Consider the following 16,625-nt stretch of genomic DNA (forward strand, 5'->3'; position numbering starts at 1 on the left):
TGCTCTACAACTTTTTAAATTTTAAGTGCCAGCAGTCTGGTTCCATTTTGGTTTATGTGGAGCCCATCCTTCCTGCATAGGCTTCCCCTTTCCCAAAAGTTTCCCCTGCTGCTGGGCTTCTGCCTACATCCTCTTTGTAGTCCTAGAACTTGTCCTTTCTTGATGTTTATTTTTAAATCAGGTGGTTTTGGTTTTATTTTAAAGAAGTTGAAAGAATGTGAAGTGTTAAGTTATTGGTCTCCAACCTCTTTAGGCACGAGATCACTTTTTGAATGTAAGTGCAATCCAAGATCTCCTTCAAACCCAAACACCCTTGACTCTTCTTTGAGGCCCCACCCCTGCTCACCCCTTCCTCCCTCCCTTTCAACAGGCAGGGGCAGCGGGTTGGGGTGCAGGTTCTGGTCTTTGATGAAGGGTTCTGGAGTGCGAGAGGGGCTCTGAGCTGAGCCTGGGGCAGGCAGTTGGGGTGCTGGAGGGGATTCTAGATGCAGGCTCTGGGAGGGTGTTTGGATGCAGGGGTGCTCGGGGCTGGGGCAGGGCTTGGGGTGCAGGAGGGGTTCATGATGGGGTAGGGTTTCAGGATGTGGGCTCCAGCTGAGCACTGCTTACCTGAGGTGGCTCCTGGGTGGTGGTGCAGTGGGGCTAAGACAGGCTCCCCCCTGCCCTGGCCCTGCACCACTCCCTAAAGCAGCCAGCAAACTCCCTCCCAAGTCCCGTTGTGCCCCCTCTGTTCTGTGGAGATAGAATATGGAGTGGGAGAGGGGGCACCTTGGTGTGAGCACCCCTCCCAGTCTCCTGCACTGCACCGAAAGCCGGAGACTCCTGAGGGAACAGCTCCAAGGCAAAGGGAAGAAGATGCACAAGAGTGGGACACGGGGCAGCTGAAGTACCAGCGCTTGGTAGCCTCTTGGCCAAACCAGTTGGGATCATCTGTCAGATGCTCCAAGATTTACCAGTAGATCCTGATCTACTGGGTGGTGGCCACTGTGTTAAGTGTATCTAGCCCCCCGCTCCCCTCAAACTCTGCCTCTAAACTGCCCAACAAAACTCCTCTATTTGCCCACTCTTAGGGTACGTCTAGACTACCGCGTTTTGTCAACGGAAGTTTTGTCGACAGATACCGTCGACAAAACTTCCGTCGACAAAGAGCGTCCAGACACATTGAGTTCTGTCGACAAAGCAAGCTGCTTTGTCGACAGAACTCCGTAGTCTGGACGCAACGTTACAGGCAATAACACCTTCTGTCGACAGAGTTCTGTCGACAGAAGGTGTTATGCCTCGTAAAATGAGGTATACCAGCGTCGACAAAACTGCTGAGTTCTGTCGACGTTATGTCGACAGAACTCAGCGGTAGTGTAGACGCTGGTACAGTTTTGTCAACAAAAGTCCACTTTTGTCGACAAAACTAGGTAGTCTAGACACACCCTTAGTTTCTTATCTTTCGACTGGAAAACCTGACAACACTTTTGGGACCAGCTAATGAGCCTTAGTTCACTTTAATGATAAGCCTTTTGTTACCTTAATCCCCCTGCCTCTGTTCATAAACAAACTCCCTGCAGCAAGGCTGGGCTGCTCCAGCTTCCGAATTCATCACAGTGACACTCAAGCTAGGTTGCAGTTGTTGGAGCAGAGCCCCCAGCCCTCAACGTTCATGGTTCCTGAGCACCTCTGGCCCACGTAACTTGCCGCCTATGTCCAGGTGCACACGTACCCCTCCTCCTCCTCACCACAGCAAGCTTTATCCAAACGAGAATGAAGCACATAACTCACTCCTCCAGCTACAGGGGGTCTCTGCTTGGAGTCACAAGCCATAACCAAGCCACCTGCGCTACTGCCCCATCTACCATTTGAGAAGGACAGACACATCCTACCATGGCAGCTGTACACCAGGCAAGAGAGGCTCCCATGCGTCACCCCATGGAGCAGGGTAGACTGGCAAACAGAGAGGTCAGGGACTGGCAGGAACAAGACCAGTGTGATGCTCATGGCTCCGTTGGCACATCTCTGCTGCTGTCTGGAGGCAGCTGGTTTCTCTGGGACCTGGGGAATTCTTTTGGTTTCACACTGTGCAACTTGCAAGGGAGGCCTTGTGGGGAGCCAAGGAGCTGGGAAACCAGGGGCCCTTTGCCAATGCTGACCTTGAGCAAAGCTTTCCATTCCATCAGGAGACTGGGCTCAGTGCTGGGAGCTGCAGAGACTCAAGAATGGCAGAGGTGTGGGTGGGTGAAGTGAATAGCAGCTTGGCCCCATCTCTGAGTTGCTGAGCCACCATGCTGGGTCCTTTTGAACATCCAGCCACCTCCTGTGGTGCCTTAAATCTCTGAGTAACATTTTCAAAAGTGTCTAAGCCACTTATGTGCCTAAGTCCCATTGACTTTCAGTAGGATTTAGGCACTTGTAAAACTCTCTCCTTGTCTCATGTCCAGTGGTTTCTGTTCCTTGCAGGGTTCCAGACCAACTCACTCCTGCTTCTCTTGATACTGTCGGTGCTGACACTGCTTTGCATAACCCCCATGCAGGGCAGTGGGGCCCTAAAAGTCAAGAAAGGTGAGTAGAGGACCAAGTGGTGAGCATCTAGATCAGGGTATCGTGGGCCTGATTATGCTCCTCTCCCCTATCCAAGGGGACATCTTAACTGCGAGGTTTTTCTGGGTATCCCGTAAAAACTCCGCTGCATGCAGGAAACGCGTTTGCTCTTCTGCTTTTTTTTTTTTTTTGCCAAAGAGCAAACGCACTCTTTTGGGGAGCCCTTTATGCCTTGTTCTACGAGGAATAAAGGCTCCGCTGAAAGAGGAGGCTTTTCCACCATTTGGCCCTACAATTTGCGTAGCTTTTTCTGAAAAAAGCCTATAGTGTAGACCTAGCCCATGTGTAATCCCTGTATTCAGGGCCGGCCTTAAGCCGATTCGGCTGAATTGGACCCCGGGCCTAAGAGGGCCCCACGCACTGCACCCGGAAGTCGGCTGCTCCCCCTTGCCAGTGCATGCTGCCGGCTGCTGCTGCCACGCGCCTGCATTTGAGGTGGGTGGGGAGACGCTCAGGCGTGATGTGACGTCGTCATGGCCCAGGATTTTTAAAACTGAAAACTGCAGGCGGCTCAGACTCGGAGTCTAGCCCCGCATTGCAGAAGGCAGAAGGTAAGGGGGGGGAAGGGGGGAGCGCAGTCAGCTCTCAGCCACCTGCAGCCCAGGGAGCGGCAATTCGCCCTGAGCACGTGGAGGCAGGGCGCAGAGCAGCATCGCGGGGCGCGGTCAAAGCAGGCGGGGTTGCACTTCCCCGTGGGGCCCCAGACTGCTTGCAGAGGCGGGCCCGGCCCAGCCCGGCCCCTGGCTGCCGTCTCTTACCTGAAGGGCTCCAGAACCAGGCTCTGCAGGCTGAGGCCACGCGTGGAACCAGCCGCTAGCACGGCCATCATCCGTGGCAGCTTGCTCCAGTCTCCAGTTGGCCAGGCCAGCGCCAGCCGTGCCTCCATTGTGCGTGCTGCCCAGCCCGGCGCAGGCCATCTCTTCCGCTGACAGCCACGGGGCCGGCCTGAGCTCGGCTGGGTGGGGAGGTGGGCTGTGCAAATCCAGAATGGGAGCGGGGGACACTGGCGGTGGGGAGCCTTGGCTCCCAGCCGGACAGGGATGATGTGTGGGGGTGGGGCTATGCTGGCCCCAGCGCAGGTGTGCGTGGAGGCTTGCAGGGGGGAGGGGTGGGAGAGGAAGGGATTTGTGGAGGGGAGAAAGGGTGGGAGAGGAAGGAGCATGTGTGGGGGGGGGCTTGTACAGAGGGGACGGGAGGGAAGGGGAGAGAGGAAGAGGGAGGGGGAGGGGGAGGGGGAAGAAAGGGGAAGGCACCAAGAGACAGGGTGGAGGAGAGACACATGCCAGGGGGCCAAGTGCAGACAATGAGGAAAAGGGCAGGAGGGAAGGTGTCAGTGGGAGGGGGGACATGGTGATGCTGGGAGAGGAGAGGGGAAGGGCATTGGAGGCTAGAGGGGGGAGGGGAAGGTGCTGGGAGAAGGCTTGAAAGAAGGGGTGGGCATGAGAAAGGTGGGGATGGAACAAGACATGTGTGAGGGCACAGGAGTGTGTGGGGAACTGGGGCAGAGAGTGATGAGGGGGTGGGCATCAGGGAACAAGAGGGCAAAGTGGGCAGGGGCAGTAAGGGAAGGAGAAGGCATGAGGAGGGTGCAGGGTAAGGGAATGTGCAGGTGCCAGGGGATTCTGGGGGTGAAGCAGAAGGGCAGACACATGCAGAGGAGGGACCAGCACCAGAGGAGAGAGACAGGGCACATGTGTAGAGGGAGGTGTTAGAAGAGGGGTAGCTCACATGATCAGAGTGGGGCTACTGGAGGAGTGGGCATAGGGGGGAGTGAAGGGCTGGTGGAGGGGGGCAGGTCGCAGGAGGGCTGAGGGCAGTGAGAAGGGCAGGAGTCAGGCCAGCAGAGGAGGGTGAGGAGTTGGGGGGCAGCAGGCACCAGGAGAGATGATGGAGCAAGGAGAGGCGACATGGCAGCAGAGAGAGGTTTATAAAATATTTATTAATAAATTGGTATGCTGCTCACGGCCACTTTGTTTGCGCCCCACGGTGCAGTTTGGATTTATGTGGGGATCAACACGTGGCCAGTGAATGGGAGCCAAAACAAAGTAGTCGGTGTAATGATATTTTGTTGATATGTGTTTTAGTAGCTAAATTCTTGGATTGTCATTGCTCATGAAAAGTGCTGTCCCATGGGTGGAAATCGGGTAAACGTTGCATTTTATTAATATCAGCAGAACTGACTTAAATGGGGCCTGTGAGTAGTGTAGTCTTGCCTTAATCTTTGTATTCATGCCTGTCAGTGTGAGAGAAGCTATTTGTATAGATTTGTTTGCATATGCAACCACACTTAAGTTGAGGCCCTCAGCATGTTCTGTAAGTATCAGTGTGGCCCCCGGGGCTTCCAAAGTTGAGTTGCCCTAGCTCATCCCTGACAGGTGTCTGTCTAACCTGCTCTTAAATATCTCCAGTGATGGAGATTCCACAATCTCACTAGGCATTTTATTCCAGTGTTTGACCACCCTGACAGGCAGGAAGTTTTTCCTAATGTCCAACCTAAACCTCCCTTGCTGCAATTTAAGCTGATTACTTCTCATCCTAACCTCAGAGGCCAAGCAGAACAATTTTTCTTCCTCTTCCTTATGATACTCTTCTAGATACGTGAAAGCTGCTCTCATGTCCCTTTTCGGTCTTCTCTTTTCCAAGGTAAACAAGGCCAATTCCTTCAGCCTTGCCTCACATCTCATGTTCTCTAGATCTTTCATCATTTGTGTTGATCTTCTCTGGACTTTCTCCACGTTTCCTGAAATGTGGCGCCCAGAACTGGACATGATACTGCAGCTAGGCCCTAATGTAGATGGCTCATTCCCTACCTAGGGGACGTGAGACTGGGCGGGTTAATTTCCAATCCTCCTGTTTATTCTTTTCCTAAGCCAGGAGGGCACGGTAGTTCTGATGGGGACTCTGCAGGAAGGCAACCTGCACTACCCCCTTCCTGAAACCTTGTGCAGGTGTTAAACAGCTGTTCAGCCCACCCTAGAGGTGACTGCATTTCAGTGTGCCTAAAGCAACACTGCACCAGCAATGGACAGGAGAATGACTCCTGGACATGGCTTGCTCATAATTGCTTCAGGCCCATTGATGGGCCTCAGCCTCTTTCCTTCCACTCCCCTGCTTTGCAATGGGGCTGTAGACTCTGGGGGAGATGGGTGGAGGCAGGCAGAAGTGTCTCCCTGCAGCTGATGTAGACACATCTCTGTAGGTCGCAGGGATCAATCGCCAGATCATCGCTTGGAGGGATCTCCCTGCTGATCTCCTAAGGCTTTCAATTAGCCAAAGGATTCTAGGTCGCAGGCGGCATCCACTGCCGTCTCCTATTCTGTAAGGTATACCCCTTTTGTGTATGGGACCTTTCTATCTTTCTTCTGGGAGAGGGTGGGTTCGTTGCAGTTGCTTGTTGTGTGCCCTCTAACCCCACTGTCTGTGGCATTTCAGGGTTCCCCAGGGACTGCAGCTGCATTCCCCTAGACAGCCCCAGTGGGATCTATGTCATCCAGCCAGCAGGCTCTCCCCCTCGGGTGGGGTGGTGTGACATGGACACCGAAGGCAAAGGCTGGACCGTGGTCCAGAGAAATTCTTATAATACAGAGATCACCTGGCTGGAGTCCTGGAGCACCTACAACTATGGCTTTGGGAATGTGCAGCAGGCTTACTGGATGGGCAACGAATACCTGTCCCTGCTCATGCAGCAGAACACCAAAGGTCTGCTTTGTCATGGTGGACAAATCCAACAACACCCGCTTTGCGGAGTACGACATCTTCCGTATGGAGGATGAGCCCAGCGGGTACCCGCTGCAGCTGGGCAGATACTTGGGCGATGCCGAGGACTATCTCACCACCTATCATGCCAGTAGGGGAGGGGGGGCATACACAACAACATGAAGTTTAGCACAAGCGATCGGGATCAGGACCAAGCCAGTGGGAACTGTGCAAGTAGCTATGGAGGCTGGTGGTACGACAAGTGCCAGAATGTGCTGCTGAATGCGAAAGGCTACATCTACTGGGCCGGGTTCTGTAATAGTGGGGAGTGCAAGGCCTCCTTCATCCTGGTGAAGCCAACAGACGTGTGCTAAGGTTGGCAGGACAAGCCCTTCCTCCCTGGGAGCCAGCGCCATTGAGAAGGGCAACAATATGAGCTCAGGCACGGAGCTCCATCCTCTCTCCAGTCCCTGCAGTGCCTCTGCTCTCTTCATCCCATCCCCTGTAAGCGTCTGCCTGATAAATCCCTGTAATAAACTCAAGTGGTGACCATGGCTGGGTGTTTAATGATGTGCAGAGGGAGATTACTGTGTGTAATGGGAGCCCCCCCGCTGTACCTGTGTCACTCAAACCTTAGCCCCACATTTACCTTGCTTCTCCCTGCCCTGCCATTGCCCCTCAGCATTAGTGATCAGGGAATCAGGAACCTGCATTTAGAGCAACTGATTCCAGGGAGGGAACATGAAGCCAGGACTTTCCATCTGAGCCCTGCATGCCTGATGCCAGTGAGTTTGGGTTCCAACCAAGCCCTGTGGGGTTGGTAGATTTGATAGACATGCAATGAAGCTACACGATAAAGCTACTACTGCCTTGGCCCTAGGGGTGTTCGGGGAGATGGGGGCCAGAAGAGACTGCCATTTCCACTGACGCAATCTTGTTTATTTACAAGGAACATACACACTTCTGCTTCACTAGACACGAGCAGGAACCAATAACCGAACTGCCTCCCTGCTTTCAGCTTCCAGCTTCCAGCCTCCAATGCTCCCAAGATTCACCATGCTCACGTGCATCTGACCAAGTGGGTCTTTGCCCACAAAAGCTTATGCTCCTATACATCTGTTATTCTAGAAGGTGCTACAGGACTCCTTGTTGCTCATGCTCACAGACTCACTCAGTTTTCCTGCTCTGCCTCCATGTCTTGGCTGCATTGCTCCCAGATCACATGACCCTCCTCAGAGCAACAGCCTAGTCCTGTGCCTACCTGGCAGTAGTTCCCGGGCACAGACCCGCTCGGCTTGTTCTAGGTGAAACCTCCTTCCAGCTGTGCTAAATGAAGAGTGCATCCTCCCTGCTATGTCAAGGGGGCTTTAACTCCACCCAGAACAGGGTACAAGCCAGCTCCCGTGTCCTGATTTGTCAGCCTGACACAATGCCTGTTTTGCTTCAATCTTCCCGTAAAGGGTTAACTCTGCCCAGATGCTGCCCACTGGTAATGTTAACAGCTGGGGGAAGGTGCACATCCCAGAAGGGAAAGAACAAAGCAGCTCTCCCCAGGTCAGGGTTTCCAAACTGTGGGCTGCAGCCCAAATATGGGTCCTGATACAGGCCCACGTGATCTGCCACCACGGATGGAGACCGGTCTACATGCCACTCCATGGGACAGTGCCCCACACCCAGTAGGTGTGTGGTTCACTAACACGTACAGCACCTACCGTTTGGGGGGGGGGGCAGGTGCTACTCCCTTGCCCCCACCCTGAGGCACTCTGGGAATGCTGCCCTTCTATGGAGCTGTCAGGTGTCTGGAGCTGGAATTTGTTTGGAGGGAAGCTGTGCGAAGGAGCCTTATTAGCCCCAGCAGAGTACCTGGGAGCCTGCCTGGCTGGGCAGGCCTGATACAGCCTCCCCCCAGATAAAGCTCTCCCCTGGAATGATTCCCTGCAAGGGAACCTTGGGCAGCCAAGGCAGCGCTTGTGGCTAGTAGCACCCAGGGCTGGGCAGGGCACTATTGCTCAACCACGGCCCCTGCCACTGTGACACGAGCAGGCCAAATCAGAATAGTTATTGGCGCCTTCCAAGCGTGGGTATGGTGTGGCGGTGCTAGTACCCCTGGTACTAGGTCTCAGAGGCATTTGTCATTTGGAACACACACCTCTGCAAGACTGTGTGCACTGCCACACACAGCTTCCTCAGCCCCATGTTGTTCTCAGGGTGTCGCACACCCATGTGGGTTACCAGTGTCATAGCAAGCAGAAAATTCTCTGCTACCAGGGGAAACTCCCCATAAATTAATCTCCTTCCTTGTCCAGATATTCCATAGCCACGTCCCCAGGACACCCGACTTCCCCAGTCACTGTACGTGGCGTGTCACAGTGTGGGGGAGGTACTGGGCCCTGCACGCCTATCTGCTGTCAGATGTGTGTCTCAGCCAGCAAGCAGAACAGAAGGTTTATTGGTTCACAGGGACACAGTGTAGCACAGACTTGTTGTTACAGGAACCAGGAGCATTCAGTACAATCCATCTTGGGGATAGGGAGCCCAGAGCCAGGCTCCCCAAGCCAGCTAGACTCCCTTTTCCCTCAGCCAGCCTCAAAAACTAAACGCACACACCTAGCAACTGGTCCCAGCCCTCTAGGCAACTCCACCCCTCCTTAGTTCAGAGAGTTACTAAAGAACAATGCAGGACAGTAGAATCACATACAAATCCACAAGGCAAACAGAGCGAATACAGTGACTCCAAGAGTGAAGAGAATCCCCATTATGTCATACCTGACCCCCATCATCTCAGCGAAATACAGTTCCACTGCCAGCAGCTACCAGATCAGTTCTGACAAATCCCTTGCCCCGCACCTATCCCCGACCCATCTTTTGGTTAATAACCAAAGTGCAAGGGTCTGTGCTACTTGAAGGGGGCACTATGAAACAATAATGATTCTTTTAAATCCTGCTCATTCTGTTCTTTATTTAATCTTTGTCTGCTTGAAAACATCCCTGTTCGATTACAACGAGCACAGCCGCAACCAAGGCAACTGCAGTCGGCACAGAGCCAGATACAATGTGAAGCTGCTGGAGGGATGGCTACTGAGCCCAACTGATGTCCCTCTGTATGAAACACAGAATGGATTTACACGTGGAAGGCACGGCCATCCCTAGCACTTCTGGTGCTCTGTGCAGCCTGAGCACCTACAACCCCTGGTGCAGTGGTGGCTGCACTCAAGAGCTGCAGGGCCAGGAGCTGTAGGGGACTGGCCCATGGCTGCAGGGGGAAGAGCAGAACAGGGAGGCAGCAGAGGTTAAGCCCACACCTGGTGGCAGCAGGTAAAAGAATGACTCCCTGCTACATTGCTGGGGGGTAGAGGGGAAGCTTGGGGGAAGAGATAGAACTGCCCCCATATTCACTGGCGGCAGGGAATGGAGCAGGCTTTACTTCCCGCTGCTGCCAGTGAGTGCAGTGGTGGGCCCCAACTCCTACTGCCAACTCCGGGCCCCCAATAATCCATCCAGGCAAGGACTGGGGGAAGAGATGGAACGGGGCTGATAAGAGGAGGAGCAGGGATTTGGAGGAAGGAGTGGAATAGGGGAAGGAAGGAGGCAGAGCATGAGGTTGTTGCGGGTCCTACACTCACCCAGGGATGGCCCTGGTCACTACTGTCTGCGGGGAAGGAGAGACAGCTGGGGGATGAAGTGGACTGACAGAGCTCTCACTGTCCCATGTACCGCTGCCTAGAGCGCTACGAAAACGGGCAATTTGGCACCCCAAATTTCGTGGTGCCCTAGGAGGCTGTGCATTTTGTATATTGGTAGGGATGGCCCTGGACGAAGAGGTTACAGTGGAGAAAAGACAAGGATCAAGCAAGAAATGTGTGCTACTAGTAACCCTACATAAAAAGGTAATCTGGTCTTTGTCAGTGAGTTAGTTTGATCCCTACGCTTTAATGATGCTGATGCAGTGAGTTATGGAAACAGTTCAGCTCAAATTGTGAACGGCACAAGAGCAAACTATCCTACTGCGTAGGAAAGACAGGAAATATGGCAAGAGACCACCAGGAGAACTTCAACGATTTAAAGCCCAAAAATGAATCCTACTAAAAAAGGGAAATGGATCAAATTATGAAGAATGAAGATAAACAAACACCACAAACATGGATTTTCCAGTTTTGTCTCTACAAGACACAAAATGAGATTAAACTAAATGTAATAAGAAAACATTGTTTCTAAGCAATTTTCCCTGATTTGATCCTCTCAGTGGTGCCCCCAGAAACCTTGCTATATTACAGAGGGCAAATTTTTTTTACTTTGAATAAGGGGGTCACAAGAGAAAGAATCAACTAGGCGGTAAATAAAACCAGAAAGAGAAAACACAAGCCCAAGTTTAGGGATTTGCGTGTTGCTTGCCTCTGGATCCTTTCTAGTTTCTCTACATCCTTTCTATATATTACTGACCAAAACTGAATACAGGACTCGAGCGGAGGCCTACTCAGCACTGCGTTGAGTGGTCATGTGACCTGCATGCTAGGCCTCTGTTAACACAACCCAAAAGTGCATTTACTTTTTTTTTTTGCAATTGCTGATTCATGTTCAGATGGCAGAAGGAGGAACAGCACCTGTAGTCTAATTAGAGACAGAAATGTCAAGTAATTAAAATAATATACAAAAGTGATCTTAGAAGTGATGGACTAATATTAATAAATGTGAAGATTAATTTGTTACTTACCTATAAAATTCAACAGGACCTTTACACTTGAGCATAAATCATACTTTATTGTGCATCAACCCTTCGTAGCATAAAGCTTTTCTTCACTAAGTGCTTCATATCAACCCTAGTCCTGATCTATAGGGCCTTGGTGAACCAGTCTAGTTGACCTACTTTGTTTTATAGTGATGTCAATAAAGACATTTATCAAAATTGGATAGTGTAATGAGAGAACCACAGGCCTGAAAAACTGACATTTAAAAATCAAAATTGATTGGAAAAATAGTGAATATATCAAAATAATTCAAAACATATTCCCTATTTTTCTGTAAGAGAGACATTTGTTCCAAGGAGTAAAATTCAAAACATGTTCCCTACTTTTCTGTAGCAGAGACATCTGTTCTAAGGAGTAAGGATCTAAAATGCACAGTGATGTTTTAAAGAGTGATAAATGTTTGATTTTAAATGTAAATGTATGGACACAAAAATATTGCATGATTATTTTTTTTTATTTTGGATGGTAATTAAGATCCAGATGGACACAGGACCTGAAGAAACAAGAACGGGGTTGGGACACAAACATCAAATTAGGAGACAGCAGCAGTAGCAACTTGTAGATAACATGTAGATGTTACACACTCTCCAAGTTACAGCTATATAGGCTACACCATTAAAGAAAAATAGACCCCACATTTACAGAGAAGCCAGCTGTCTAGTCACTAATGTGAATACTTATGTTTTGCTTGAAGGGAAAAAGCACTTCAGTAAGGTTTTTAATTTTGGTTATAACTGGTTTGTTCTCAACTCCATGGAGAACCTCTCCATAGCTTGGGTATACAAACCAATTCCCTTCTTGACTCTAATAAGCAGGAGTGAGCATCTCATCTGGCACAAACAATCCCCCTGCCCAAAACTTTGCTGTGAAGAGACTGCAGAATGAACCCAAACAAGGATGCTTCTAAAAGACACAGATGTAGTGGGTGGCCTGGCCAGACAGTGAAGATGTGGCTTTAAGACCTTCCCATCCTCAAAATCTCATGACAAAGTCTCTCTTGTATCAAGAGATGCAAAGTGAACTTCATGAATCTCATGATTCACATGTACTGCTTTTGCTTGGACCAACCGGCCAGGTGTGCTTTGTAAGGTCTTTGGGGCTAGGACTGCTCAGTGAAGAGGCCCCAACCTGACTGGACTCTAGCCCTTACAGCAATATAAAGGGTCCATAATAAGCTTCTGATAAGACATTACATCAGCTCGGTATGGCATTGGCATGCTCCACCCTGGGCACTACCGCTACTGCAGGGTACGCTGTGGGGAATGCTGTGCCAGAAGAATCTTGAGGGCCAGATTCAGATTTTTTGTGCCACCTAAAGAGAGTGGAACAGGGGCAAAAAAATGAGGCCCATGGGACTTAAAACGGAAGAGACACCCTCATTCTCATTGGAATAAAGAACTGTTACCATGAAGACGCAGCACCCTTGTGACATTAGCATATTTCCTCCCAAGAGTCCCTGCCCTATGATCAGATCTAATCAGCTATGGATGTCAAAGGATAATGAACTGCTAAGCATATTTTACTTGGAATACAGTGTGAGTCAATTAACCAGCTTCCCGCTGGCACACAGATGATGCTAGACAAATGTGTTTGTTAATGGGACATTCCTGTGGACAGATTTTTTTGCTAATGACTAAATGTAACCGTGTAGAATAGAGTTATATAACACCCACCTGTGGGCACGGAGCACGCTCGAGGCAACCCAGTCTCAGATGGAAGTGTTCATATACTGGCTTCCAATAATACCAGCGCATGCCACACAGAGCACTCCCAGCACTTTGAAGAGTGTGGCTCGTGAAATCCAAACAGCGTCTTCTGGCAAAGAAAGTGTTATGAAAAACTGTAAAAAAATATTCTATACATATGGTTTTTTCAGTGTATAAGAACAGGCCCCACTCCAAGTCCATTGTGCCTTTACAATCAAAATTCTCATTCTTAAATATCATCAACAAACAGAACCACACCGATTACCACCTGACTAACAGCCTGCTTCCCAAGAGGTCTCAGCTCAACCATTCTCCTCACTGCCTAGGGAAAGAGATGGGCTTGGCAGCATGTCAGGGAGATCTACAAAGCCGGGATCTGATGTGGCAAAGGAGAAGCAAGCTCTAGAGCCAAGGGGCCCTTGCTGAGCATGCCCTGCCAGCACCACCCTGCATCGAAAGTCAAAGAACTCCTGCTGCAGCAAGGCTGCTGATGCAATGTCACCATGATCACATGGGGAAAGATGTCTTAGGTAACTGGGTCCAAAACCATTCAGAGCTTTAGAGTTGAAAACCATCTCCTCAGTCTCCGTGCGCAAAGGGCTGAGCAGCCTGTTCAGAGGTGTGTAGCGTTATAACCCCTTGACATGAAGCAGCAATGTTAAGCACCAATTTCAGTTCCCTGGGTTCCTTAGGAGGCAGCCCCACAAACAGGATGTTACAGCAGCCTAGTCTAGATGTCACTTAGGACATGTCTACACAGCAGCATTATTTCAAAATAACGGAGTGCACATTTACAGAACAAACCCGTTATTTCAAAGTAATTTCTTCTTACTCCGACTTCTGTAACCCTCATTTCATGAGTAAGAGAATTCAAAGGGAGAGTGTTCTTTCAACTTTCTGCAGGGTAGACAGCACCAAAAGTCAAGTTAAGCTACTTCGACTTCAGATACGCTGAAGTTGCGTATCTTAATTCCACTTTACCCTGCGGCGTCGATGTACCCAAAGGTACGTATAACGGTAGCCGTCTCTTCATCCAAAAGAAATGATCACCCTCATCTTGCCAGGTGTCATTAGAAGAATCACTCTTAGCACCGCTGCTCCCTGGGACTCCATTAGCAGTCAAGCTCAAACATGGCCTCCAAGCTGTGGCTCCACTTCACAAATGAAGGACCCACTCCCTTAATCAGCAGGCCTGACATAAGCCTCTCCATTTCCTCTTATTGCTTCCTTAACCCTCCAGTAGAGCCTCAGCCCTATGCAGAAAGAGCCTTGGGGGACCACAACATTCCTCTGGCCCAGTGAAGCTCTCTACAATCAGGGACAAGCTCATCTGAGTGGGAGATGAAGCTTTCTCAGGGCTGTGAAATTAACTTCTCCAGGAACGAAGGACAATCCCAGACCTCCCCGCCTTCGGCTCTCAGTACCAGGAGAATGTCTTTGACATGACTTACTCTAATTTCAACCACTAGCAACATGAGTACATATTTAGTAACACAAAAATCCACACTAAAACCCACTCCCTTCTCCTTGTAATGTATGCAAGAATGGACATATGATAGATTTAGCTCATGTAGCAGAATGTGCAATTGGACAGTGATAGAATAGACATCGCAGAAACTTGGTGGAACAATGGTGATCAATGGGACATAGCAATACATATAGGATACATATAGGGATATATACATTGCTGTGGTGGGGGAGTAGCAAAATTCCATGCTTGAATTCCATGCTCTAATAATAAGAATATAGCAATAGAGATATATTACTGACCACCTGACCAGGATGGTGACAGTGATTGTGAAATACTCAGGGAGATTAGAGAGGCTACACAAATAGAAAACATAATAATGGAGGACTTCGGCTATCCCCATATTAACTGGGTACAGGTCCACTCACAATGAGATAGACATAAAATACCCACACTCCATTAATGACTGCTTTTGAAGCAGCTAGTCCTGGAAAGGAGAGGAAAGACTCGATTTAGTCCTACGTGAAGCAACCTAGTCCAAAAGTGGACTATAGCTGAACTGTTCAGTCACAGCCATCCGGTACATAGGATGATTCAGGTGGCCACTGGTGGGTGGCCTGGGAGACAACTGGGGGGGCGAAGGGGAAGCTGGTGCTGGCAGCAGAGGTCAGGCCCATCCCTGCACTCACCAGCAGTGGTGGGAGCTGTGGGAAATGGAGCAACCTGCTCCTATGCTTCACTACAGCAGCAAGAAGCAGAGTGCTCCGGTACCAGCCCACTTGGCTAGCTGAACCCCACAGCTGGGAGCAGTGCAATCGGTGGGCCAGGCTGCACCACTCCCAGTTGCCACAGCTCTTTCCACCAGCTCTACTCATGACACTTCAGCCTCTCAGAAGGCAATGCTGGGAGTGGTGCTTTCCCTGAAGATGTAAGCCTTGTATGACATTTCCTATGTGGATAATTGGCTCACAAGGGCTAGTTTTCCCAGAAGGTGAGTGCAAGATGCATATCTTCAGACCTTGTGTGCTAGCCTGCAAGCAGCCATTGCATATTAATGTGCACAAATGAAGGTGATTGTCTAATTAACCTCAGTTGCAGGCCTGCTCTCTAATAATAAAAGTTGGTCATGATACTGGTAAATTACAATAATATAAAGGTGCTGGAAATAATGGAGGTAAATATCAAGCAATAACATCACAAAATCATAAAAAATTGCTATTTCATCATAAATTTCAAGCACAGAGACACCTACAAACTTAAATAACTCACATACATTGAGTCTGGAAAATTGGCAGTTGTTTGGCACGAATCTTGACATCAAATTCATGAACCATGGCACCAGGGCCGGCTCGAGCCATTCCTGTGCCCCAGGCAACAGGCGCGCGGCTCCGCCTCGGGTGCACAGCACATGCGCAGGCCCGTCCCCCAGTGTGCTGCGCCCCTTACAGCTGCAATCAGGTGCGCAGCACCTGATTGCAGCTCTAAGGGGCACCACACGGCCCCCAGCCTCGGGCACGTGGTGCCTGATTGCAGCTCTAAGGAGCACCACGCGGCCGCGAACACAGCACCCCTTACAGCTGCCATCAGGCGCCCCCCATAGGTTGGCACTCTGGGCAGCTGCCCGGCTAGCCCCTCCCTTAATCCAGCCCTGCATGGGACTATGCCAATGACCTTCCTCAAGCTTTACAATGGCTGTCCAAGTGACCTCTAATACAGGACTACTCAACTTTGGAAGCCCCGGGAGTCACAATGATATTCACAGCACATGCCAAGGGCCGCAACTTAAGTGTAGTTGCATATACATGCAAATAACTTATTTCACACTGACGGGCCTGAATACAAAGCTTAAGGCAAGACCAGAGAACATGCAGGCCCCATTGAAGTCAGTTCTGCTGCTATTAATAAAATGCAATATTTACCCGATTTCCACCCACATGACAGCACTTTTAATGAGTAATGACAGTCCAGGAATTTAACTACTAAAATGCTTTCCAACAGAAGACCATTCTATGGATTACTTTTTTGTTTTGGCTCCCACCCGTGGGCCACATGATGAGTAGCCCTGCACTGGAGGTCACAAACAACTGCACTGCAGGCCGCAAACAAACAGGCCATGGGTCGCATGTTGAGTAGCCCTGCTCTAACACCACAATATCACCACTCTCTGGAAATCAAAACAAACAGTATCTGAAGGATCCTCATGACCAAAGAGTGATGCTAATAGGAACAAAATTCCATGATGAGTTGTTGTGTATGGCAGTGGAAGTGGTGTAGGTGTTCTCTCCAATCTTATTTCACATCTTCATTAATGACCAAGAGAAACAGTTAAACTTCTCCATCAATTGCATTTGCAGAGAATACCCAGTGGGGAGCTGGTGAGACCAGAACACTTCTTAAACAATGGACACAGCCTGCATAAACAGG

The 16,625-nt window shown here is 50.0% G+C and overlaps 1 pseudogene; it reads left to right on the forward strand.

Annotated features, from left to right (window-relative positions):
- The first annotated feature begins 2,204 nt into the window (after positions 1 to 2,204).
- On the forward strand, positions 2,205 to 6,903 carry LOC106731733 (fibrinogen-like protein 1-like protein; annotated as a pseudogene).
- The last annotated feature ends 9,722 nt before the right edge of the window (positions 6,904 to 16,625 follow it).

This window comes from Pelodiscus sinensis, chromosome 21, assembly GCF_049634645.1.
Source record: "Pelodiscus sinensis isolate JC-2024 chromosome 21, ASM4963464v1, whole genome shotgun sequence".
Taxonomy (NCBI): Eukaryota; Metazoa; Chordata; order Testudines; family Trionychidae; genus Pelodiscus; species Pelodiscus sinensis.